Below are 27,397 nucleotides of genomic sequence, written 5' to 3'. Positions count from 1 at the left end.
ACTACGAACCGTCTAAATTAACCCAGACTACCAGGGCACAATGTGCGCCCGACATTTGCATTGAAAAACAGACCTCTTGTACTCTTGACACGTTGATTTATACACGAAACATTTCTATGTATTTCGTATGAATAACTAACACGATTAATTGTAAGTCACGAGTGTACTCTCTTCTCTCTTCCTTCGTTATCCTTTCTCTCTTTCTCGTTGCTTTTGTCCTTTATAAATGTTGTTTGAATTCTTAACACTTAATATTTTCGTTTTTATTTTTATTTTGTTACTGCAAGAAGAAATTCGGTTGGATAATACATTTATACGATATATCTCGTTGTGTAATTTTAGCCGAGGAAGGCTTTCTATTTTTCCTAGCTATAAATGTTAAATAATGAATGTATGTTGATTACGGTCGTATTAAAATTGTTCTTTTATCAGTTTATCATTCCCTTTGATCGGAGGAGTACGTTTGGAAAATCCTACCCAGAGAGTAATAATTTAGTAGCTGTAAGCAGAAAATTCTACGAAACTCATTTCGCGATACAAAATTTGAACATGAATATTCAGTTCTCCGATACATTAATTATGGTGGGCAACTGTTTACAAATTTGTTTAAAATAAATTCTAAAATGGAATAAACAATCTTTTGTATTTAAATAGATTTTAAAATATTATGTTTTTCTGCTGTGATCATCATTCATGAATAAAGCTACGTATCGTATAATTGAAATCGACGTTTATCAACGACAGCCAACAAACGGACACAATAATCCTTTTGAAATTATTAAACCGAAGTTCTACTAATTTTCGAGCATCGAACGCGTGATATATATAATCACAATAAGTATCGATTTTTTTCGTATCTAATATTTCGAATTATTATGTTTTTCTGCTGTGGTCTTCATATATGAATAATGCTGTATATCGTATAATTAAAATCCACGTTCACGGACGCAATTTATCAACATTTATCATTTTATCAGTAAACAGATGGACACAATAATCCTTTTCAGATTATCAAACTGAGATTCTACTTAATTCCTGGCAAATGAACGTACGATGTGCATAACTGTAATAAGCGAATATCGATCCTCCCGAAGAATGGAGAACGACAGCAGGCCTGTCTTTTAAGAAGAATAAGTAAGCACTACTTCAAACATCGCAGGCAAGTAGGTATTTCATCTTCCCGTTTCTCTTCATCATCGACCCCGTTTTCATATTTTATTCTTATCCCTCTTTGCATCTGCGTTCACTTTTAGATGCAATCGTAAGAAATATTTCAATCGAAGGAAGCGCGTAATATTTTTCTGAATCGCCTAAGGCGGCCAATTCCACGTTCCCTCAAATCTCGTTCATTCGTTTCATGGATACGCGCTCTTTTCATTCAATATATGTACGCACGCATATCAATTATTGGGTTGGCAACTAAGTGATTGCGGATTTTGTCAATACCACCTAATGATAAAATGCGCAATCACTTAGTTGCCAACCCAATACTCGGTTGGCGCTCACGCGAGTATTAACTTTTAATTCGTTCAGGTCATGAATCCGAGTCTCGCGAATACTTTTATCGACAACAGAAAGAGAAATTTTAAGTTAAACGTTTCTGTAATTTCAAAAACTACTGAAATAATTTATTACTTGATAGGAAGGATCCAAATCTTAGAGATTTAAATCTACAGTTAGAAATTTTAATTTAAATCTTTTATTTTATCTTAAATTTTGTAATGCAGCAGTTTTTTGTAATAGTATTTTCGCGTTATTAGAATATTTATAATTATTGGATTTTATCGATATTGAATTGAACCATTGGATAAATAGCTACGATACGAGTAGACAATTTACTTTCAACTGTATCGCGCGTAGAATGAAAACAAGGTCAGAGGGAAAATACGGAAAAAGTAAGCTGATGTAACAGTTTCGAAGGCAGAAGCATTAATACACTTTGCAATTCGCAAATTTCGCCGATTGAACGCTTTCTTCTTCAATTTCCATTTCAAGAAACACACACACAGGTTCGAATGAAAATCCGCAATTCGATGCCAATATGTATACAGGGTGTTCATTTGAAAACTTCACGTCCAATTATCTCGAAAACTACGCATTCTAGGAAACAATGTTCGAAGCAAAACAACAGTTTCGCGATTTCGAGTGGGAAATTCAGCTGTGTCGCTAGCTTTTTTATTCTTTTTTTTTTTACCTTTTTCATGGTCATCTGAAGATAAATTTGGTCTTTTTAAGATGGAAAACATATTTTTTTCTTACGAATTCTTATTCTACGGAGAAAAAGGAGAATCTGTTATAGGAGACATTTTGTATTTGACTTCACCTTAAAAACATATTTTTACTCAAATAAAAAATTTATATCAACTTTTGTTATTTCCAAAATAGCGGCAGGAAAATGAATAATAAGCGATAATTCCGCTTTTTCACGGAATTATTTTATTACAAGAAACCGATAATTCAAAGATTATAAAAATCCAAAGGTCATCAAATTTTTGCAAAATTTTAGGAACTTAGGAAAGTAGGAATTGAATTTGAAAACAGATTGTACTATTGCTTGGCACAGAACGCAGAACAGATTATTGACTTTCGTCTGAGACATTTTTGCCCAAAATGCCTATCTGATCTTCCAGATAATCGGACGTGAAGTTTTCAAGTGAACACCCTGTATATATACATGCACAAGTCGTTTGGTTCTGCAAGTTCGATAAGGATCCCACGAGTAAGGGACACGCAAACTGACAATACAGCGCGCTGCCACCGCTTTCAAGTACTCTCGATTCGTCGTAAAGCTTTACGATTATGGCGACTGCGAAAAGGTAACAGCTCTCTGAGACAATGTGGAGATCGCCAAACGATGGCAGCTGCTTGGATCGTTTGCCCTACGTACCTCTGACATTAGAATAAACACCGAATGTTGGCATTCTTAAGTTTCGTTCAGATTAGTCAAGTTACTCGGGCACAGGCCAAGCGCACAGATGAAAAACACGATGTTTTCGATCTTTTTGCCTCTGAAGTAGAAATTTATAGCGTTAAATAAATTAGAAATATAATTAACAAACATTATGCTATGTCACTAAAATTATTATTGTCACCATTTTTACCATAGTTAGTTGTTCCTCAGAATTTCTTTCATCTTTCGTACATAGAACTGTTCGACATTATGGCGTTAATTATTTGAACTTCCATTCGAAGGGAAGAAGAGAAAAGATTGCGACAAGTAACATTTCCCTATAGTTTTATAGAAGAGCAACTTTAAAATTCGATATGCCGTCAATTAATGTCACATCAAAATTACCTCTGTGTTTGATCTTCAGATTAAATATGTAGTTTTGTCATCTGCTTGAACATTTACAAGATATTAATACAAATTAACGACACTCGCGATCCGATGTCAGTTGGATGATAATTCAGCGGAAAGGACAAGCTCGAGATTGATGCGCGGCCAGCATTACTACAGTCATTCCATAAAACGATGATCTTTCTGACTCGACCTCTACCGTATCAAACAGTTACTCGATGACGGAACAGATTTTTAAAACGTACTTAACGAATGATACCGTGTTAAACAGGCGAAACACGTTGTGAATCTATTCTGAAGTTTGCTAAAAGGGTTATAATTAAAATTAGCTACATAATATTTTTCCAAGACAATTATATAACGTTTCACGACTGAAAATTTATTTTGCAAACCCATACACCCGCAAAACTTGAATTTCCTTCGAAACGTGAAAAGAGTATAAACTGTGGCAAAACTTTGATGGTCCCTGTAGAGGACTTTAAACACTTTAGGCTAGCGCATCAACGTGTTGAAAAATTCGAAACGCATAAAACCGTACAATCGCCGTAAACATCAAAGCCTAAACCGGATGTTCAGCTAGGGGTTAGTGCTCGCGGTTGTCGGCCGTTTAGCAATTCCGCTTCGAATCCATCGACAGGCTGGCGAAACACAATTACGCTACCGAAAACGATCTACCGGTAAATATAAAAACGGCTCTCGTACGGCTCGTTAGTCGGTGCTGTGGTGCTCGCGGCACGGTGTCGATGCGGTAATCCAATTTGCAACTCGCTGGCACCCACGGTCCAGGTACGTACTCGTGCTACGTGGCCGAATCGTCCTGCTAGAAGCAGTTTCACAATGTCGCCCGGAATTAGGAGTAGTTTGTCTCGTTACGGTCGGCCAACTACGTGGAGCGCGAACATCTCTTTGTGTACGATCGAACGATTCTGTGTCTATTCGAGATAATGTCGTTTTGCCGGTTACGCGTGTTTTTCATCGGCTTTCAGTTCCGTTATCGTTTCGTTGATGGATAGCTATGAATATTGTTCAAACGAATATTGAATATTTCGGTTATCTCTTGTAAATGAAATAAGAAAGAATTTTAGTGTTGGCAATTGAAGGCTACAGGAAAAGAAGACAAGCCAATTTGCATTTTGTATTCTTTATGAGAGAGCGATTATAAAATTCAATACGTTGTCGATCAATCGCGTGTTACCAAAATTCGAACTGCTATTTGCTTCGTTCTCTTCATAATTTCTAGGAATGCCGCTTGTCTTGATATTAATTTGATTTTTACAAATACTCAAATTAATAGCAGAATTCGAATTATTTGTTATTTTAAAAGTTATTCGACGTACATTCGGTTGGACATTATTCATTTGTTGTTCGAACAAACTTCAACGTAAAATCTTTTACCGAGGGACAAGTCGATACTGTACTACTGAATCGAATAAATAAATACTGTATAAAGCAGCCGTTTCTAGCTTCCCTCCAGTATATCCTGAGAGGATATCCGTTAGAAAGCAAAACCAAGCCCCTGAACACGTAATCGTCCCGGGCTGCATTTTCAATAAGCCGAGCAACGCCCTCGGGAAACAGTCGTGCCGGTTCACGTGTGATGAAAGATTTCAGCCGATTCTCGGCTCTCTTTCTTTCGGCCGCTGGGTACGATAAATGTTTCACGCCACCGCCCCGGTCAATGGGACAGAATCCCAAAAGAAAATGGTTCCAAGGGCGAGTGCCACTCGGAATTCCCCGGAATAAGGTTGGTAAGAGAGAAGAGCAGAGGCAAAAGCAGCAGCAGCAGCAGCAGCAGCAACACGGCAATAGTTTAGCCGGTCGGTATCGCTAATGCAGTCCTCTGTCCAGTTGGAAGGAAATTGCATTGGGTCGAGCTGCACAGCTATATAGGCCAGCCAGAGGATGTGAACCCATTCTGGCTATCAATTATCTCAAATAGCGCGAGTTAAACCAACCCATTCCCTAACCTCCGTGCCCCTACCCTACTCTGTTCGTTCTCTAAACCCCATCTTTCTCGTTTCCAAGCTTCTCTCCTATCGTTTCTTCCTTCTATCAGTCGTTCCTCTTTCTCGAACTCCTGTAACCGGTCGTACCCTTAGTCGGAGGCTCTTTCTCCGACTGAATTCGACGATTCTCTCTCTCTCTTTTCGTCTCTTGCTTCCCTTCAGCTACCTTTCTCGACAGTCACCCACTCGAACCATCGTCGTCTCTTCTTCGTTGTCGGCAGACCAGCCTCATTCCCCGGCACGAGCTTCCTCCTGACTTCTGATTGCTTCTGTCCCCGGCCAGCTGCTCCGTGACCAAATCGATTCGCTGTTTCGTTGAATTTTCCAGACCACCCTTACTCCTGCTAGACGTCGGCCAAGTCGTCGTCGTCTTCGGGGGCTAGTTCCGGGTAACGAGCATGCCAACGAGGAACGGCTGCGCGATTCTAAACGGCCCGACCGAGCTAACTCTCGCTCTTTGTTCACCAGCTTTTGTCCTCGTTGCGGTGTCCTTTGAACTATTGTTCTTTCTCTTTCTTCCGTTTTTCCCTTGTCCTTTTTTGTTTCCCTTCGGTTGGCTTCTGTCCGCTTTGATTCCGTACCATTCGCGTGCCTCGCCGTACGGGTAAATCCGAGACTGCTCGGGATTTCTAATGACTCTGACCAACTGCTGGATTCTAGGGCTATCAGATTCTCTTTCGATTCGAGATGCGCGTGTCTTCGTAGTCTTGTCCAGAGCTTGTTCAGATGTATAGTTGGTCGTGTATGATCCACTGCTGACTTATGTTTGGTCGCTCGATAAATTTGGATAGGATATTGAAAATGACAAATTTAGCATAACGCTTTCCATTGTTTTCATCTTCCAGTTATTTCATTGAATAATCCGCTACCATCTAACCGTTGTTATATGTGTGGCTTTTAAGCTTGGCGCGATTGAGTGTAAAAGGGACGAGCGAGAAGGTATAACTATGAACGACTCGATGAGGAAAGCGAAGTGTGAAGCGATCGCAGGAACGAGGATGACAGGAGAGACAGTACGAGGTATGAAAACAAGTTATCTAACGAACGAAGAGCAAAGCGACTTTGAGTTCGAAGTTTCATTTTCCATGTTTTATTAAAAGAACAAAGTCCCCAATATCGGTGACCTATCAAACGTGTGCATTAATTTTAGTAACAGTAACAGAAAAGGATTAATAAGATCTTTTCAACATCTTTGTGTATACCGCGTAAAACACATACAGTGTGTGTGTGTGTGTTCGCGCAGGCGCGATTGTGTGTGTGTGTGTGAGGAGAAGTAGCAAGTCGGTTACACGAGAACGACATATTGGATTTACATGTACCAGAGCGCGGTAGGGCCGCGGCTCGAATTAATGGCAGGGGCTATTACGACGCCGAATGAATATGCATAAAACTGCACAAAGTGAATTGGTGGTGGCGTTATAGCAAAGGGTTGAGAGAGACAGGGTGAGACGATTGGTCTGGTAGGGTAACTCGGGGGTGGATGGGCAAGGTGGGCTGCTGGTAGGCGTGGTTACACGTGACGTCACCGGCTCGTTGTTCTATTTTACCGAGGACAGTCGTGACTGGGATGGGCGAGCGCGGGAGTTGTTGTGTTTTGTGTCCCCGCCATGCTTCATAAATCAACGAAACAAACAGAAACGCCGGCATGCATCGCGGCCAACGCCGGGCCAAACTCGATTCTGATGGCGAATGTATAATTTAATTCCGTCGCAGCGCGCGACCATCGCTCTGCCCGGATTCGTAAAATCCAACCCGGGCCGACAAAAGAATATCGGGACCAGGGAAATGTCGACGATTCCGAACGTTTTGTTCGCAACGACGTCCAACGACCGACCTGTTATACCTGTTACCCTAACGCTAACAGCCACTATCCTTAGTCCGGGATAACGAAATCAACGTATGCTCAAGGGTCGGCTCAACGTCTGCGACATCGATCTCGTATCAAACGATCGACGATAAAGCTTGATCGATTATATATATATTCGATTGAAACGATTTTATATTTAGGTGGATTGGATGGGTGGTTATTTAAACTACGAATGTTTATGCAAGTTAAATACCCGGGGGGCGTACGCGTATGACATTTACGTATATAAAATATGCAGATATACGTATCGAAGAACACGCAAAATGTGTCAGCAATACGATTGTCGATCGATACGAGTTTAATTATCTACGATATGATATTTAACGATACTTCTGCGATGGCTTTGGTACGCGTAGTGATACCGTGTGACGATAAATTCGAAGCGTTCTATCCAAATTTGCAGTTGTTAACTGGTGACGTTTGTATGTAGATTTTCGTGCGTTACGTTCATGTTTGATAGATATAAATATAGGTATATCAATCTCATTAAAAGGAGAAATAAATGAAAAATAGGAAGAAAATAACTAAAAAATATCTACTAAAACATTGTCGAATTATCTTGAAAAAATACTTCGACTATTTTAATAATCGCGATTGAGACTCGGTTTCTATCAACCGTAGCAACACGATATCGACAGAAGCAAGCAAAAACAAGCGCGAGGAGAAATTAAAACCGTGCAAATGTACCGTCGATGTTCCAGGAACGCTTTAATTCACAATTAGAATCGTAATTGACGTTCGTAATTTGCTGGCGAGGCACCGAAATTGTAATTTGGAAATATCGATGCGCATTCCAACGCCATGATCGAGATAAATTGGATTCTGGCGGTGACCTTTTTCCCGATGGTGCGTAATCTAATTTCATGCGATTCAGGGGTCAAGGGATCCCGCGCTACAGAAGCGACTTAATTTTGATATTGCGGAGGCTTCGATGATTGATCAAACATCAATTTGCTGCAAACGAACAAACATAAACGTTGTATTGCACTTTCACGTGATATTATATCGTTAATATTACGTTACATACTATTTATAAATTTGCAATTATCTCCGTTATGAAAACTATTTTTCCTCTATCCATATATCCTTGAATTTTCTTTTATCGATATATCTACCAGTTTATCAAGTAATATAGCTTTCTTGCACTGGAAAAAACGCTTGTAATCTATGATCGACTGATAATTTTAGCAAACATGCATAGCGATATTCGTTGAAATTGTAAGATTTATTTTAAGGCGGAAAAGATTGTGAATAATTATAAATTTTTTTATACAGTAACTCTTTCGTCTTTCAATGTTGTTCCTTGTCAAATGTTTTATTTAAACATCAAATACTGTAACTGGTGGTTACTTGCGAAGTATCTTTTATTTGCACGAGTCTAAGATGCAAATTGCATTTAGCAACGTATAAAGAAAGAAAGAAAGGTATCTTTTAACGTGTCACGCAATAACCGCTTTCTTTTAATAAATTCGTTTCACCTTCTATTATTCCGTCCGCAGTGAGGCGGAGTTCGAGAATCGAGAATTACGAAGCAGCTAGATTTCCACTGTGAATGTAGTGACACTGAAAAATTGATGAGTGCAAACATAACTATCACACAGGACATTTTCACGGTAAGAATATTCGATTCCTGTGAATTTCAATGGAACGGGACAATTATTCGTAAAAGAAAAGAAGGATAAAGTGAAAACAGACAATCAAATAATTCCTAGGAATTAGTGCATACGTTTCAAAATCGATACTATATTTAGAAATTAAATGAAAATTGCACTTCAGTTTTAATAATATAAATTATTTAAATTACTTTCGTTCCATTTCTAACTTTAAAACATCGTTTCAAATTTCTTTTTCTTTAATTCTTATTTGGGATATTTGCATCAGTACTTTGTGCGAATAAAACTTTTGCACTATTTTAATTGTCTTCGCATTATTGCACATTTCATGATATGGTAAAAGATAGTTTTACAATATTTATACTGTAAACTATACAATAATATAGTACATTCGTCTAAATAAATTCATCAGAGAATTCTAGTAAACACGTGAATATAGTATAATAATCCGTATAATAATATGATCATCAAGTGTAATTACTTTTTGTAAAATGTGTCTCCATTTAACTGTGGAATTCCTTTAGGTCTAAATATAGCTTAAAATAATTCCTGGAAATACTTAGATAAGAGCGTACCAACTCTGTGTCTGACTAATATTGGACGAGACTACTGCGACGTCTTTCATTACTTTTATTCCAACAGCAACGCGATATTTCATTTTTGTAGCGATATTAAAATATAACAGCATGTAAGATATAAAGAAGAAAAAATAGAATCAAATATTTAACAGTTCCTACCATCTTCAAATTTCAAGGTAAAAAGCAGTTTTATTAAAAAATTTTTAATAAAATTCCAGCCTTAAATAAAACACGTGATGACGAATGGGTATAAAATTTATTCCTTATCCACTGATTTATTTCAATTTTTCATAGAGTAAAGGGAATATTATTGCTCTCTCAGAAGAAGAAGGAAGGAGGACCTTTTTTTCCTCCATATATAAATTTCAGTATTTCATAATCGCCTGTTTACAAATTTGTTTCAAACAGTTTTCATTATGACGAAGAGTTAAAAATTACATAATCGTCGTCTAATCTAATATTAATCTCTTTTTTAATTCGATTTGCTATCTCACGATTAATATTTCATTTACAAGCGCAGTACACTGGAACAATTTATACGGATCACTTTGTGTTTTACGTATTGGTTGCAATTAATTGCTTTAAATATTCATATCTCGGTATTTACGTAAGCAAATACGGGATGCGATAAGTCAGTGAATTTCGAAACTCGGTTTAATTGGCAAATTATTTTGCGCTCCTGACGAAATTAAAGGCAGCTCGCAATTAAAGTACTCCTCATTTATTCGATGACATTTGTCACTTTATACTGGCGTGAATTTAAATTAAAACGAAAACACAGAAAACTCCATGATTTATCGATACGGAGGTATAAATTGTGAAACTTTCGAATATTTATTCTTATGAAAAATCGACGCTATTGCCAACGTGAAAACTGTCATGGCTCGTATTCGGTCAACAAATGTTTGCCCTGACTTCCTGTCAACTGTCTATTGAAAGGCTGTTTCGTAAACACGATCAATCGCGAGTATCGAACATCATTGCGAACTATGCAAATATGCAAACCTTCTGCAACTTCCGCTATCGATCTTGCGACTAAAAGTATAAATTCGAAATTGTCTTTGAAACTGACATACCAAACAACTATTTCTATCGCTGACAATCTCGAAACTATCTTTTCATTTTATACTATTGACGATTGATTTCTTAAGATGCATAAAATTATTGTTCGATTATTACACGTTTATCAACGATACGTTATCGATGAGATATCGCGTTGTAATGATAATTTTAAACCTCCTCTACATTTTTTATACATCGTTTGAAAATAATTTTTGCGTTATCAAGTTTAACAGATACGTTCAAATGTTTAAAAATATCAATTGCTCGAATAAAAATGATATACGTATTATCGTGGCGAATATTTCAAATTTTCTTACAGACGCTAGAAAAATATTTCCAGAAAGATATTTTTACGATATTAGAGAGATATGAGAAGAAACTATTGGTTGGAAATTATCTATCCAAATATCAATCTTTATAGAGTTGAATATTCCTAAAGAATTAGCATATTTCCAATTTCCAATTCTTATAACGAAGTTCAAATTTTTATGTAAAATACGTAGAATTTATGAAAGCGATAATATGCATACATTAAAATTAAAAAGAAAACTTTTTCGCAGAGCAAGCAGCTTTTTACTTTCAAATTGCCACGTATAGAAAATAAATGCGATGTAATATTTAATCGACAGTGAAAAAGCATATTGAGGAAACAGCAATCAGAAGAGTGTCGACGGCTAATAGGATTTTATTTTACATGAAAATAGCATTTGGCGTATCGATGCTCGCCAGAAATAGCGGAAATATGTCAACGAAATTTTAGAATTTCGATTTGGCCAAATGCTATAATCGCTGAGACAATATTTTAACGACGCGATGTGAAGTCTGGATGAATAAAACGACAAATTAATTTCATACAAATCCTTTAAAGAAGATAATATATGTACATACACATATGTATATGCGTATTAGTAAATACTTCATAATTTGTTTCAATTCTTTTTACACTCTACCATAATACGTATCTGTTGTCTGTGTGGATATATTTTTTTTTCATACACGTTATGTGTTATATACTAGGTACAAAATAAAATAAGAGGCAAAGATAAAATTCTCCTTTTCCCCTCCAAATTTAAAATCGTTTTAACAATTTTTCTCGGTTTGTAAATTAAACGTCTGTAGAAATTTATTTAGTACAACATATGTGTAAAAAGTAAATAAAATTAACATACAGATGTACGTTTGGTTATGACTATATCACGAAAGGAAAGAAATATCTCTTCCAAGAATAAGGAGCTTATTTTGCTATAGAAAATAGATACGTACGCTTTTACTTATTTCCCCTCGGGCCTCGTTTTTATCCGGGCTATTTGTCTTTCGATTGAGCCGGTTAATCGAGGATCTACTGTATAAAATTTCTACAACCTTATGATAAATAAATTTCAACAGCTGTGACGTATTTGTAAATCCTTTGCAACCAATTGCTGCACAGATCGAGAGCAAAAAGCGACCAAAAGAAACGGATCTTCCAGCGAGTTGTCCATTTAATAGAGCGTATCTACATGAAAGGAAAAAAGGGACAGAGAATTAAAATGTCTTTGTTTCTTTCCTTTCAGACGTAAAGAATAATAATATCTCTCCTTCTCTAAATTACGATCTGTGCGAATGGAAAATCGTTCCCTCGCCATTCGTCGAATCGACCTCATCAATATCCTATGATGATTATACACGGTCACCGCTTCAATTAAATTTTCATGATACGATTGACATTATTCGTGGACAGAACCGTTAAAAGCAGCAGGAAACGCGCGGCACCGGAGCTTTTTGCTCTCGAATAAAATCGAATCAGACTCCAGGGACTAGTAATTGTAAGGTCGAAGAGCGAAAAACGCCGAAAACAAGTTGCTAAGTAATCGACGATAGAGATAAAGCGTTCGACGTGTTTCGTTTTGTCTTTTTTCGTTATTGTCAGCAGATCGAGGATTTTGATACATTTCGGAGAAATTTCAGATTACCAAAATGAGGACGCACATAACACGTGAAAATATATAAAATAGATAAAAAGTACAGTTACGATATTTTACGGATAAAACAATTTTCTAAATTACATTTTGAGAATTATATTTCCGAGAATATACATTTGCATAAATTTCTTGTTAGACCGCGAAGTTTTACGAGTTTTTAAAAAATTGGAACACGAAAAAATGCACGGAACGCATATAACATGGGGAAATATATAAAATATCCAAGGTGCGACGACATTTGCGATATTTAACAGATAAAATAATTTTCGAAGTTTCATTTTGTAAATCATATTTGCTGGAAATACAAATTTGCATATATATCCGCGATCAACTTACCGTTGTCTTTTGTAGACTAATTCTTCGAGGAAGAATGTTTCGTTCTACGTCCATGAAACATCGTGAATTCACAGAAAACGCAAATAGAAAAAAGCTACTTAAACTTCTTCATCCTGCCTCTACTCTGTTCACCATTCGCAGACTATCGTTTGAGATTACAATCACATTACGAGCAACATTTCAAGCGAATTGAAAAGTTCCCTTACACCTTCCTTATCAGCAAACATTCGACGGTGTATTGAGATTTCGCGAAGAAAACCAACACAACCCACTTTCACTTAACTCCCATCTGATATTATACTTGCTATCGCGGAACCAGATGTAGAAGTGACTTTATCGTTGAAAGAGGTTTTCTTTGACCAGGTTGTCGAATAACGATAGTTCTCCAGGCAAGAAAAAGAAACATCGTTAATTGCGACTAATCGAAACATATATCTGCCTATGTATACATGGCGTCCTGTAATTAATGATACAATCAAGACAAGGATTTTACATGAAAAATTTTACCGACTTTAAGAAAATTACCTCTTAAACTAATCGTTTTTATAATCGAATATCCTCGTTCTTTCTTTATCTTTATTTAAAAGTTACTTTATTTAAAAATACAGAAATCTGAGGCGAAAAAGAGAAAAGTTACACTAAAATTAATGTACAGTGACTCGCATAATTACATTACAAGCATGCGATAACATGCTTGCGTTCTATAATTTAACCCGACCAATGTTAGCTTCGATGTGATTCGAAAAATGAAAAAAATCGCTTTCTATTTCTGAAGTTTATTTGTTATTTAAAAAATATTGCCAGAATAGCCGTTAAGGTGTAATAAAGCGGAGATGTAAAGTGCTTGTTATTGAATAGGTCCGAAGACAACTATAGGAACGAGTAATTGGATGCAATTGTAACTGTGATGGTCTGCGGGCAAAAGATCTCATGACCTTTCAGCCGTGATAAGGATTACTGTCTCCTTTGTGAGGAGAATTTACGCTGTTCCACTTCCGCCTTTTGTGAAATTTCTCAATTGCCTCTAGCGAACTTGATACAAGTTTTATAATATCGTATTTCATCGTGTCATAATGTTCCGTTATTTTATTACACGGTTTGTCGGTGAATTAAGAACTCGTCGAAAGACGCAACATGGTTTGAGATGAAAAGGTGAGTAAATAAGGAATGAGTAATCAGACACGTGAATTCTTTATAGGTTCTAACGAGATCGTTAAATTTTCCGTAATATAGAATACGCGAATAAAATCATAGGGAAGTTTTCTCAAGAAAAATTTAAAAGTAAATTCTCCATTACCGTAAGAAAGTATCTCGTGCATATTCACTATGTATGAGACTGCATATTACGTACAACCCAGGTATGAGACGAGATTTTCTAGCGAAAGTACAAGACGTAGTCTCGCAAAATCTTATTAAAACTGAAAAAACGAAAGGAAAGTTTAATTTAACATAATAAAAATATTTATATTAGAACAACGCCAGGAAGACTTTTCTCAAGTAAAATTTTATTTTCTCAATAATATAAATAAATCAAATTGTTCAAGCAATTGTTTTCTAAACCCTAAAAGGCTAAGCTGACTGAACGAATATCAACATGCAATTATTAAGTAAAACTATCCGTTCGAAACGAGTGAAACTATCGCATTCACACAAAATAGTACTAACGGAAAAACTTAATTATAATTACATTTAAACGTCGTTTAAGTAAAACAACTTGACCTCGCTTTAATCTGCTCTAAAGAAAGGACACGAAATTAAGCTTTCATTATGCTCTTAATTTTCGAAATTAACCTTTATACCGTAATCTTCTCTACATGACGATTCATTATAAAAATATAAAATACTTGTAAAAACTTATTAATGCAGTACATTTTCAGGAAGGTACACGTTGCAAAGAAAATAACAAGAAAGTTCTATTTACTCGGTTCGTGTTGCCTTGTTACGTGTCTAAAACACGTTTCCTTGGAAAGAGATGCTCGTTTTATATTATTATAAACGCGCTTTCTATTCTAGTCGGAGGTGAAAAGGGCTTCGCGCCGCTACGTACAAAGAACGCAAAATCATTTATTTCAGTTCAAGGGAACAGGCCGACAATGCAAGTGAATGCAATAGTTCATCTCGAAGGAACGTCACCCGACACTTTCTGTTCCCGCTGCCCGGATAAAGAGTGTCATCTGAGTTAATGGCCCCTAATGCATCTTTCATTCGCATAGAAAATGAGAAGCGCGTACATCACTGATTACTGCGACGCAGAAGGATACCGCGCGTCTTTCGGTTCGTAGGCTTAATGCAAAGACTTTTCCCGATGAATTGCAAAAAGAAGCAGTCGCGTCAATCTCTTTTCTTCTCTTTCGCCGACCCCATTGTTCATTTAGGTCAGAGTTTTGGCCTTCGCGTCTGACCAATTTACTCAGAGTTTCCATTACGTGGTTCAATCTCTTCGCCAAGGAATTTTTTTACGTTTGCTTATCGTTTGTGATTGATGGTGGTTTTTGGTTTCGTTTCTGACGAGTTTACCGACAATTTTCGTTACGTGGTTCGATCTCTTCAGGAAAGAAGCTTTTTAGCACTGGTTACTGTTCGCGATTAATGGCACACGAATTACATCGATAAAGTAGATCGTTTCTTTACGAAGTATCGATTTATCTAATGCAAAAGGCTATCGACCTGGTAACCTGATTAGTCATTAATTACGCATCCTTTATTTCGATTTGTTTCTCAGTAACGTAAGGTAGAAAAATCGCATGATCGCGGTACGCGAGCTTCGACGTGGGTAGTAGCAATTTAGCGATGAAGCTGTTTTATTATTGTACAGGAAGTACCATTAATTTTATCAAAATTGCTCGACTCACCCATAACGTTACTCGTGGTATCGCTGCAAATACTTACCTGTAACAAACAAAGAAGCAAGATAAATTTTATTGTTGAACGTACTTACCGACGATGTACTCATAATAATTTAAAGAAATGTAGGTTGTATCACTCGCTATTACTAAATCAAACTTCCGAATGCAAGGTAACATAGCCAATTCGTCTAATTCGTGGAAGAAAAGTGACGAAGAAAATTCTTATACTTCTACACAATTACACAATTGTGTACGTTACCTCCAAATGATCGAGTCAGTTCTCGAATGATAGGTAACACGGTCAACCCTTTTGATTCGACGTCGAAAGAAAAAGAGACTTCTACGTTCTTCGTTCTTGTATCATACGTTGCTACTAAATCATCGAGCCAAACTTTCGAACGCAGGTCAACTTGGTCAGATGGCTGACCTGCTTGTCAGGGTAGTCGCGAGCGAAAGAAAAGCATAGCCATTCATCTGATGAAAATTTCCAGTCGAATGCCAATTACACCGATAATAACAGTCGCGGATTATTGGCATGCGGCAACGTTTCCGTATTCGGATACCGTCCGCCAGCCGTCTATCTGCAGATGATCTCGAGCAGAATCTATACGCGCTACGAATCAATATAATACCATACACACGAGTGCAGGTGCACACGCAGCCGTGCATGAACAACCGTAAAGACACGCACCGAATGCGATTGAATTCGGATCGAACGATGCAGCTCGCTCGTACGTGCACCCAAACGATCGATGGATCGATCGATATGTACACACATACGTATGCATGCATGTATTTTTCGAGAGGCCATTAGAAAGTCGAATATGAAACGTGGATGGAAACGGAGTCCGAGACTCGTTCTTAACCCATTAACGTTCGAGGCGCTGCGTCGAGAACGCTTCAACGTTTTCAACGATCGCGGAAAGAGTTTCGGAGCTCGTTAAACACTCTTGGCATCCGTAGCCGCGAATTTGTTTAATAGAAAGTTTTTAAAAGAAAAATCGTCTGCGATCGGACAATCGATTCGAAATTTTCGATTCTTTAAATTTTGAAACTTAATAAATGGCACATGCTGATATTGTAGTATCGTGGACGAGGGGCCTGGGGGGGGGGGTACCGGGCGAATTATAAACAAGCGGTTGCGGAAAAAGACACGAGGCTAAGACAAAAGACAAGGGGTTGCTAAGGGACGATAAATGAATTAACAGTCATTGTGAGTTGAGAAGTCAGAGAGCGCGAATTGCGTTGTCGAGAGAGTGTGGTCCGCGTGAGAGAGAGAGAGAGAGAGAGAGCGTTGGATCCGTGGTGACGAGAGTTGCAAATTAACTATCTAATTGTCTTAATTATAACACGTTATTGCGATTAGTTCACGTTAAACGACCATCGTTTCCTGTTTAACCAACATTTATTGTAAATAAATTAATTGTAGTGAAGATTCTACAATATCGACTGTTAATTTATTGTTAATTTAAATGAATTTGGATCTTAGCTGAAATATGTGACGGTGCAAAGCAGAGTCAGTGGAACTCGTTTTAAAAGACTGGTCTATATGTAATGAACTTATACTAGAAACATACACGAATAAACATAGTAGGCAAATTATGAAATGGCATACTGAAGGAGATGTACAAAGATTCCGCTACATTATACAGAGTGCAATGAAAATTAGAGTAATTTGCCCGGAGAGTACCAAGTCAGCGTACCTTCATTTAGGACAATGTAACGTTAGTTACGAGCAATAAAGATAGAAATAAGACTCAAGTGGGTGGTACAAACCAGTACTATATCAAGGAAATATCGTTACTTATATATCGATTTATATACTTTTATAATATTATTGCTTTCTTACTTATAATTGTAACCCGTTTGGTATCTAAGATTGTAATAGGCAAATTTTATTATTCATTTTTAGCATAATAATTTATTTAAAAGATATTATGATTATACTCACGGTATTTATTTATGAAAATATAAATTGACGTTATGTATGGTACGATATGATACGATATGATATGATATGATATGATATGATATGATATGATGTGATGTGATGTGATGTGATGTGAATTGACATAATACGATATGATATGATATTGATATCTGCTAGATATTAGATACTCTGGATTCCTGGTTTCCAATCTCTGGTCGTATCACGATCTATCATAAAGAGTATCGGTTTCAATTGAATTTCAGTCAACGATATATTTTTCATCGTTTAACACTCGTTCGATCCGAAAAATTCAAGCTACGAGTTATTAACAGGCTTTGTGGCTGACTAAAGACCAGGATTTGTTGGAAGGCCTAGACATTAGTCCATTAGATGCTTGCACAGTAGACTGTTTCCCGTCAAAAACACGAACAATAACATGGGATTTGTTATAAAATCTACATTCAGTTTAAAAGTAATTTCTAACAACCAACAAATCTTTTTATACATAGATAAAAATTAAAACATTGATAGATTTTATAACTGAATCAAATAAATCAGAGAAATCTTGAAACGTTTGAAATAAAGAAACAACTGAAGCTGAGAAAGAAAATCGTAGAATAATCTTGGGATATTTGTCGAGAAATTCAATTACTACTAAAGAGCAGATTTTAACGACAGACTTCTTTACGTTTCATAGTTATTAAAAAATCTGTCTTTTTATTGCAATTACATCAACGAACACTCTTAAGGCGAATGCTGCGTCAATACGTTCGTTTCCTGTTCTTTTTTTTTTTTTTTTTATTTAGGTTTCCCTTTTTCTACATCGATTGACTCCTTTCATATTTCCTTTAGACTCGTTTTCTCAATCATGAACTAGTTCCTTGAAAGCATTTCAGAAACCTTTCAATGAACGGATCTTCGGCTGGTTTTGACGTTCCTTCGTCGTGGAAACGAAAATACCTATTTCGTTTCATCTTTCAGCGTCGTTATTCAATCAATTCTTGATAATGAAAATGAAACAACATTCATATACGGTGTCTAACGTAAATATTCTTATTTCTCCAATTTTGATCAAAGGCACGATAAAAGGAGATCCTTTTGTATTTTTATTTGATAAAACAGTTAATTTTGGGTGGAATTTATTTTAATACGGAGAATAGCTAGCGGCGCTATTGAGAGAGACACGGCAAATAGAAGAAGAAAATTCTTTGAAATTGCTCTCTGCATTCTTTAAAAGCGTTTGAATGATAAACACGCGGAAACCCGATTTCAATTTCCTTGCTTATTAGGGACTGAAACGTAATTAATTCTCAGCTACTTAACGAACACGTATAGTAGGTTTCAGTAGTGTTGTGCGATTTCGCCGCGATATAAACACAGCGTTCGTTCGTTTGACTTCCTTTCTCCTCTTCCCTTTCAATTACCCTCTCGTGTTTCTCATCCATTCGTTTCTTTTCCGGTGAACTAGTTTCCGGAGTAATGGTACGCCCGGCTCTTACTAAACAGACCCTGAAACTGACCCTTGCCTTTTTATTCGATGCAGCCTTAAGTATTTATTTCATTCCATTTCCTTAATGATTCGAAGCGTGCGAGCTGCCATTGATTAAAAACAGTATCGGTATTTCAAGGATTTCTGTCTTATTTCAATAAAAACACACTTCTCAAGTTGCTGTTGGCCGAAGCATAATTATGTAAACAGTATAGAACATCGATCAAAGAAAATTTTACATAAAATTTATGATCGTAGTTGTTCGAATAACGAGGGTCTTCCTTTCATTACGGTTTCGAGTTTTGAAATTGTTCGTGTTTATTCATTTCCTCTTCGTACAATATTCTTATAGACATCTTCCATCTGCCATCAGTTTTAACCTCGAAACCAATCAATTTCTTAAAATATAGGTCGATTCATATTCCAATCTTTCTTTTCTTCCAATTTTCTGTATTCGGCGTCCCAAATTTTGGTTACGTTTTACAATGCGTCTGTATTATTCTAAAATTGAAATACAATAGGTCCAGACGATATTCGCATAAAATCACATAATTCTTTGGATGTACGAGGGAAGGCAACAATCTGTTTCTCTATTGATCTCCGGCACAGAAAATCATATATTAATCGATCTCAAATAAAACGAAAGACGTGGCCGCGGAAAAAATTCACGAAACTGAAATATAGCAAATTAAAAAAAAAATATAGTAAAACTAAACATAGCAAAGAACAGATTTCGAGTATTTGAGAGAAGAAAAATTTCTGTACGACGCGAGAGAGAGAGAGAGAGAGAGAGAGAGAGAGCAATTTAAAAATAAGAAACCAATTTTATGAATTTAAAATAAATACAAGAACTTTGAAAATAGGACAACAACGTTTAATACGGGACAACAATTTTAAAATATAATAACAATCTTTTAAATAGAACGACAGTCTTAAGATAAAAATAACTTTCTTCGTCTGATATCTGCGTTAAATTTCCCCCCTCTCTATCCTCCTATTTCTTGCGGTCTCATTGTCCTCGCAGTCGTCAACCTATTAATAGGCGAGATTTATCACGAAATAATCCCCGCAATTTCGCATGGAGGGAAAAACTGACTGAACCCGATACGTTTGCCAAAGTGCCCTTAATTCTCAACTAGTCCACGGAGGCAGCGAAAGTGGAGGAGGTTTCGTGAATCAAGAGGAAGCCGTAAAAACGTACGCGGCGATGTTCGGAGGCTGAAAACAACCCTAGATTCCAGAGGGTGAATCGAGATGGCAGAAAGAAAGGGGAAATGTCTGCGATAGAGAAACGAAGGAGAAAGATAGCTGGCGAAAGGGTGGGACGAGAACGGACGCAAAGAAAGCGAGATGGAGGCTCATGATACTTCTCTGGTCGTATCGATCGGCGAATAAAGCCGCGACAGACCTATTTCCTCTGCCGGGCATGTTTGCTAGCTGCCTACACAGTGTTTTGTGACGAGGATTTTGGCCGAAGGCCAAGCTCATTTCAAATGGACGTATTACATCATGAGTTTAGCGAATCAATGTTTTGTTGGTACATAACATCCCTTTCGCCCTGCTGATATACGCGACCGTAGCCCGTGTGTCGTGGCTGACGTACTTAACCCCTCGAATATGTACATATCGTTCGCATACTGGTTGCTTGGACACATCTGCCTGATTATTTATTTCAGATATTTCCTGGGAAGACGTAGAAGCGGTAATGAGACTGTAAGGCTATAAGAAACGAGGATGGGAAGGATATAAACTTGGTACGAAAATCAGATAGAAAATCTCCTTTATATTTTCAAAGCGTTGTTCAATTTTAAAACACTGCTGTCTCATAACGTTGATACGGATTTCATCTAATTCTTATTGTGTAATTTACTGTCTTAATTAACGCTGTAAAAGTGTAAACGCGCGTCTGTCGGGTTTACCGTGTTCATTAGTAGGTAATAGTCTTTAAAGAAGTTCGAGAAGAGCTACAGAATGTCGAAGCTCGACTATCGTCAACTATGAGCGCAAACAAACATTTTAATATATAACAAAGAAAAACATTTGGTTCTACTTATTTCTTTATTGAAGTAATGTAACCAACAAGCGCATTAAAACAGTAACATCACCAGCATTCGGAAGCAATGAAGAGGTTTTCAAACAGCGATATAAAAGTAGTACGAAATGGGAGAAAATATAAACTCGCAATTCGTTAAACAGTTCGATGAATGACACGTGAAACGTCTTCGTTGACGGATTAAAGAAAGTTTCTGATTTTTAATAAAAATTCGAAAATTCATTTTACTCGTATTTCAAAACGATCTTGTCAAGTCTCTGGTTCTTCAACGACAGAGACAGGTAGCTCACTCTCGCCATTGGAAATTTGAGACAGTCACGCGTTGAGTACACGAAAAGGTTGTAAATTTCAAATTGCATGTATCTCGTCCGAAAGTTTCAAGATCTCTCTGACCGTTTACCTTGAGGAGAAGCTTAAATCTAGCTACTTTTTATTGGAGAGAAACTAGAAAGAAATCGAACTTAAGACTCTCTGAAATCTTATCGAAATCGTTCGAAAGAGAAGGAAGCAAACATGAGAAATACCGATCGCCGACGTTACGAGGAGGAGTCCTTCTTCGTTCCTTTTATCCTACCACTCTTGCTTTGCATCCGGCAAAAGTTCGATGCTTATTCCCTTTTCAAAGGCTTAAGCCATTGATCGGCTTTTTCTGTTCCGTTGTGAAGGTAGAATCGTGTGCGTACGAAAGATCGATAGTTCGATGCCGGTATATCATCGTTTATGGGATTTACGAGGCCTGTACTATCGCGCTGAATTACTAAAGGCGATTTACGTACGCGTACGTATGCTGTATCGTCGAAATATTTTCATCGAAGTTCCTACGCGGCGACACAATCGCGTATCGAGTAAAAGATAGAAAGGGAAATGAACAAGAGAAAAAAAAAAAAGAAAGGAAAAAGGAGAAAAAACAGAACGGAGGGAAAGAAGGGAAAACTATGTCACCGTGTTATTTCCGGTGGATGTACAAATAGGTTGATCCCGTGCCGTTGATTAAAACGCGACGTTATACACACAAGGGGAAAAGTAAATACGCTTCGTTTGATACACTCCGACGATGCTTTAATAAATTTTCGTCTATCGTTTCTTACGTTTCCGCGTATTTCCCTGCCAACTTGCTTCCACGCGATCAACGAATAGCAGCGTTCTGTGATTGACAGAAATGGAGCAAATCTGACGACGATTCAGGTAAAAACTGGTCGTTCGTGATTCGGTTCGGTTATTCATGATCAGAGCAAGATGATTTGTAGAGTGCGGATTTTTATGGAAATGTATATCTTTATAAATGTAATTAAAAAGAACATGCGAAATTATGGTAGAGAATGAAACTTTTAGTAATTTGAAATTCATTTTATGCTTTCAAGAAACGTGATATTTCTTGTTTGGAAATTCGCGATGAAACAGTTCGTGAGAGAAAAGAACAATGCGTATTTCATTGCAATGTTTGAAATCATTGGATTGCTGGAAATTAATTCAAGGAAATCAATATGTAAAATAAATAATGAAGCAATATGAATAATTATTTATTATATGAATAGTATTATTCGTATAACAATATGAATAAATTCTTTTAATAATAATAATATAGAAAGTGGAAAAAGAGTCAATTTAATAAAAGGATAGAAAATAAAAATTACTCTAATGAAGTTCACAAACAGTCCTTTTTGAGAAATGTAATGGATATGGTAACACGAGTGGATGAATATTTATCGGGAGACACCGATTGATTTATTTAACGAAATTCAAGTTGAAAGAATAGCCCGGAAACTGCGATCAATTCGTAACAGTAATGCATTAGGTCAAAGTTTAATTAACTTGATTTAATTCTGACGTAAGCAATGCTGGAGTGTGAAAACCGTGTGAAATAATCACACCTGTGAAATAAATATTAAACGCCGATACAATCTCTAACACTCGTGAATTATTCAATAAACTTTCGGCGCAACATTTCAACATATCGCCTCGCAGAAATAACAATCATTTAAATACAAAACTTCAAACTTTATTTCATAAATTTATATGCCTTATGTTTCTCTAAAAAAATTAAACTGAAGGAAATGAAGAAGGAAAATTTTACGCTAAATACCATTTCTTAATTTCTATCACATAGCTACACGATTAACATTCCATCTTCAAGAAACCAACGTCTTACGTCCAGAAGTACATTCATATTAAAATGACATAAACAATGGTCAATTCTAAAGTAAATTTAAAAAACATTGTTTGCAATGTCATCGCGGTTTTATATTTTTCAATGTATAGAGTTGATCAGTGTAACTTTTGAAATTCTCATCCCTTTCGTACGCGAAACAAATTACAACGTAGGTAGAGCTTCTTTAATCCTCTTCACAAAAATATCAAAGCGCATAAGAATTCACAATCTACTTATAGGTACGTAATATATAACCCTTCGCAGGATTAACGCGACTCGGCGAAGTTAGTGATACACCGTTTGTAGCTCAGTCAAAAATTAAATGGTTCTTTTTGTGGCTAAATCTGACTATATGACGTTTAGCTAAGTTGAGAGACAATCCGTTGTCGCAACACCACCACCAAAATATTATGTCTATCGACTGTGATCGTAATCATAACCGGAGAAAAGGAGATATAGTCGGCGGAATGCTGAAGACGTTCGATTTTCCAGCAACCTGTTGTAGGATATCCAAGCGAAACGTCTACCTTTCCCCTACCATTGGACGTCGTACACCTGTGCCGGTTTCGATAGTAGTCGAAACGTAGGCGAGAGGACAATCTGAACGTACCGGGAATAGCGTGAAAGCGCTATCGCCGATAGAAGCGGTTCCGGGATTCTGCTAATTCCAGGAATTACGGGAGCACCGGGCTTCGACATGCACGCGATGCCAGTTACCGCGAGGCCTCAGCATCCCTGGCACGGGTAGAGCCTCGTTTGCGGTGCACTCGGAGGAAACTTAACTCGACGTAGCACTCGAGGCCCGGGTCCCTTCCTCCTTCGGAGGAGCATCCACGGAGACTGCGCATCTGCTCTTGTTACAACTGAATGGCCCATTGCTCTTATACGAGAGTTTCGTACACAGTAATTCGACGAAATTTCGCCCAACTTAATATGTTGCTCCGGCGACAATAACGCCCGGCCAATAATTAATCCCGATAATGAGGTAGACGCCGAGCGGTGATCAAAGTTGCCAGCCACAACGATCCACTCACATTGCACTGTTATTTCTCGGTATTTTGTTATTCGTTAATCGATAGTATCAGCTTTTGACGAATTAATGCGATTTCCTTCGACGATAAACTTGGATGTGTGTTTTGAGGAATTTTGTAAGAAGCAAGTTTTACCTTGTGTGAAAAGTGGTTGTACACACACACAAAAAAAAAGAAAACAGTGAAAAAAGTTCATATAAACAAACGGTCTATCTGTTTTCGTTTACGAAACATAGCGAATTTTTTGTTTTGATTCTGCGGTATCTAATTACATTTACAGGAACTGCAGTAAACGACTACCTTGGATCTCAAGGTAAACACGTAGACGTGTTGTCATGCGGATCAGGTTACACTCTGAATGGTTTCTGGTGTTTCTCGAATCTGTTGATACGCTTGTTCTATTCTGGGCCATTCTGCGCTATTCTATTCTATCCTTAAGTATTTCGATATTTTCAACAGGTGTTGCGTACACACAAAATTCGTTGTATCTCATAAACGACGACAGACAAAGTATATGCTTACATGAACTTTTTTCTTATTGTTCTCAGACGTGCGATTAGCTTTCGAAGTGGATCCCCCATATGTTCTGTTACACCCTGTACTATATACATGTATAGTATAATATAAGAGTAATAGTAGTGGTATATATATTCTTACATTCATAATATATATTCTTACACTAATAATAACGTTTACATATTTATACATATATAATGTAAGAATATAGTAGCCTTAAAAAAAAGTAGTCCTTGTATAAATGTGCTTCCTCTATTTTTAAATTTTTTGAGTATTCAATGACATAAAAACAACTCCTATACAACAAAATGAATTTAATATTCATTACAGTCGTATCCATGAAAAGAAATTCTTAAAAACAGTATCGCGGACACGAAAATGTTAAACGTGAAAGGTTCTGATACGAGATGTCGATTCAACTTTGTCGTTGAAACGAAGTACATGTATATATCTATGTTGTTGGTAAATGGAGTACATATCTTCTTATTGAGATATATTCTGATGTGTTACAGTTCGTTGAATGATGTGAGTTTGTGGAACGTAAATCGAGTTCGGTGACGTGCATTTTAAACAAGGTACGTTTAATAGTATATAGGAAATAGCGTAAGTTGAACACAGTTATATTAAAGGTAGTTGTTAAATATAAGATTGATTCGAAGGATATGTAGTACAAAATTTCGAAGTATATAATTACATATTGTTTTACAGATTGTTTTTAACCATGCAGACATTTTGCAATTTCAAAGCCATACTTGGACATTTAAGTGGAAAATTGTACGTTCAAATGCACCTGATATTTAAAATGCGAACACACCAAGTTTAATTGGAAACAAAAGGTTATTTAATTAATAGAATTGTCAAGAACATTTAAATGTAGTATTTTTGTGAATTATGTAAAATTGTAAACATACTTTTGTAAACCATTTGTAAGTGTGGAATTTTTAATGACGCAAAACATTCTTATCTTCATTTTAAAACATTGAAATATTTTTAATCATTTTATAGTATGTACATATTAATTTAATAATAAATTAAATTAAAAATGGAGAAAATGAACCTTTTAATTTACAATAAATAAACCGATCTTTCCTTGTCTATTATCATAATTCTTTTGTATTAAAAATTTATTATACCTATATAATATTCGTTAGTAATATATGCTTTATACTGTTCTTTTATATTCTTGATTTAATTTCACAAGAAATATAAAAATTTCCAGCGATTTTCTGTTAATATATCTTTACTTCTATCAGACGATCAAAATCCAAGTATAATTAATATTTACATAAAATATTACAGAAATTATAACAGTAGCTATCGATTCAATATTATTTATTCTTACCTTTCGTTGTTGAATCTTAGCTTCGCTGATCCTCGCACAATACATTTTTCAGGTTTCTTGATTCACTCGACACAATAGTTAATTAAATGCTGTGTCAGACGTCCTAATAATGTTTTCATGCTATTCGATAGCGTTTATTGCTTTCTACTATTTTTTATGCAAAATTTATTAACCGATTTGCAAGCACTCGAATATAATAAAACTAGGGAATAGTTTGAAATATCTACTGAAAAATATTACAAATAATTTACTAACTACGTGGTAAAAAATAGGACACAGCGAAACTTGTCATCATATTTACTCTTACATTAGCAAAAATTGTGAATACCATGAAATATTAATTATATTTAACAAGAAAACGAAATTCTATAGAGCACTTACGATGTATTAAAATAGTTTTAAATTGGAAAATATTGTAACCCAACAAAACTGGTCGAGGTACATCGATTAAACGAAAAAGTAATCAAATATTATTTATGATAAAAACAGACGAGCGAAACAGTAATAATGAAAAACAACCGTAATCTTTTTAAAAATAAGAAGAAGTTAACTACAGTATTGCCATTTTGTTTCATTTTATGAACTATGATCGTTAAAAACGATTCGAAAGTAAATTCGAACGAGATTCGAAAGCATTAAAACGGCTATAAATACAGCATTAACGCGACGAAATACGTTGAAATAGAAACCGATCACTTCGTAAATACCACGCACTATGTTCAACCAGTAACGATCGCACTATATCATTTTTACCGAGTTTTATGTGGCACGTTAACGCGTTGCTATAGCTGTAACGATGTTACCGAGACGAGAAGCGGAGCACAACTAACACGCTTAATACACAAGCGAGGACACGGTTTGATATACGAAGTTAAAACAGCAAGAAATATAAACATCGCCCTACACAACATTGGAATTTCCCCTTTAATATTGTTTCCATTCTAGAAACATCAATAATATTAAAAAAAGAATAGAGTTCGTTGGCAAAGATTTGCGTAGTAATATTGGTATATCGCGTGAAATAATATTCTTTAAATTTTCTACAATATCCCGTATATTTTTTATAATCTTTAATATATTGTCCTTTAAATAAAACATGCTACTGTTCCATATTTTTTTTACAAACAAAATACGAACAAAATAAAAATAATAACATAAAACGATTCTTAATTTTTAATTTCTAAACGATACTTTCACGTAGCTTTCGGTTATTGATATTATTTCACAACATTATTTTCAAGAATCTGTATAACTAACTATCATTGCTCTCAATTAAAAAGTTTCAAGGATGTCACTTGCATCTCTTTGGTTCTCAATTCA

The 27,397-nt window shown here is 36.2% G+C and overlaps 1 protein-coding gene across 1 annotated transcript in view; it reads right to left on the bottom strand.

The window, feature by feature from the left end:
* LOC117235577 (E3 ubiquitin-protein ligase MIB1-like) overlaps positions 1 to 26,234 on the bottom strand; it is a 159,234-nt gene extending 133,000 nt beyond the window's left edge. Inside the window, exon 1 of the mRNA XM_033497754.1 lies at positions 26,078 to 26,234. The gene's annotated coding sequence lies outside the window, so the exon portion shown is untranslated. The remainder of the gene's footprint in view (positions 1 to 26,077) is intronic.
* Between the last annotated feature and the right edge of the window lie 1,163 nt (positions 26,235 to 27,397).

The sequence above is a fragment of the Bombus vosnesenskii genome, unplaced genomic scaffold, assembly GCF_011952255.1.
Source record: "Bombus vosnesenskii isolate JDL3184/JDL3185 unplaced genomic scaffold, Bvos_JDL3184-5_v1.1 scf7180000013316, whole genome shotgun sequence".
Lineage (NCBI taxonomy): Eukaryota > Metazoa > Arthropoda > Insecta > Hymenoptera > Apidae > Bombus > Bombus vosnesenskii.
The sequence above is the reverse complement of the archived record's forward strand: the minus strand, read 5'-3'. Positions and strand labels throughout refer to the sequence as shown.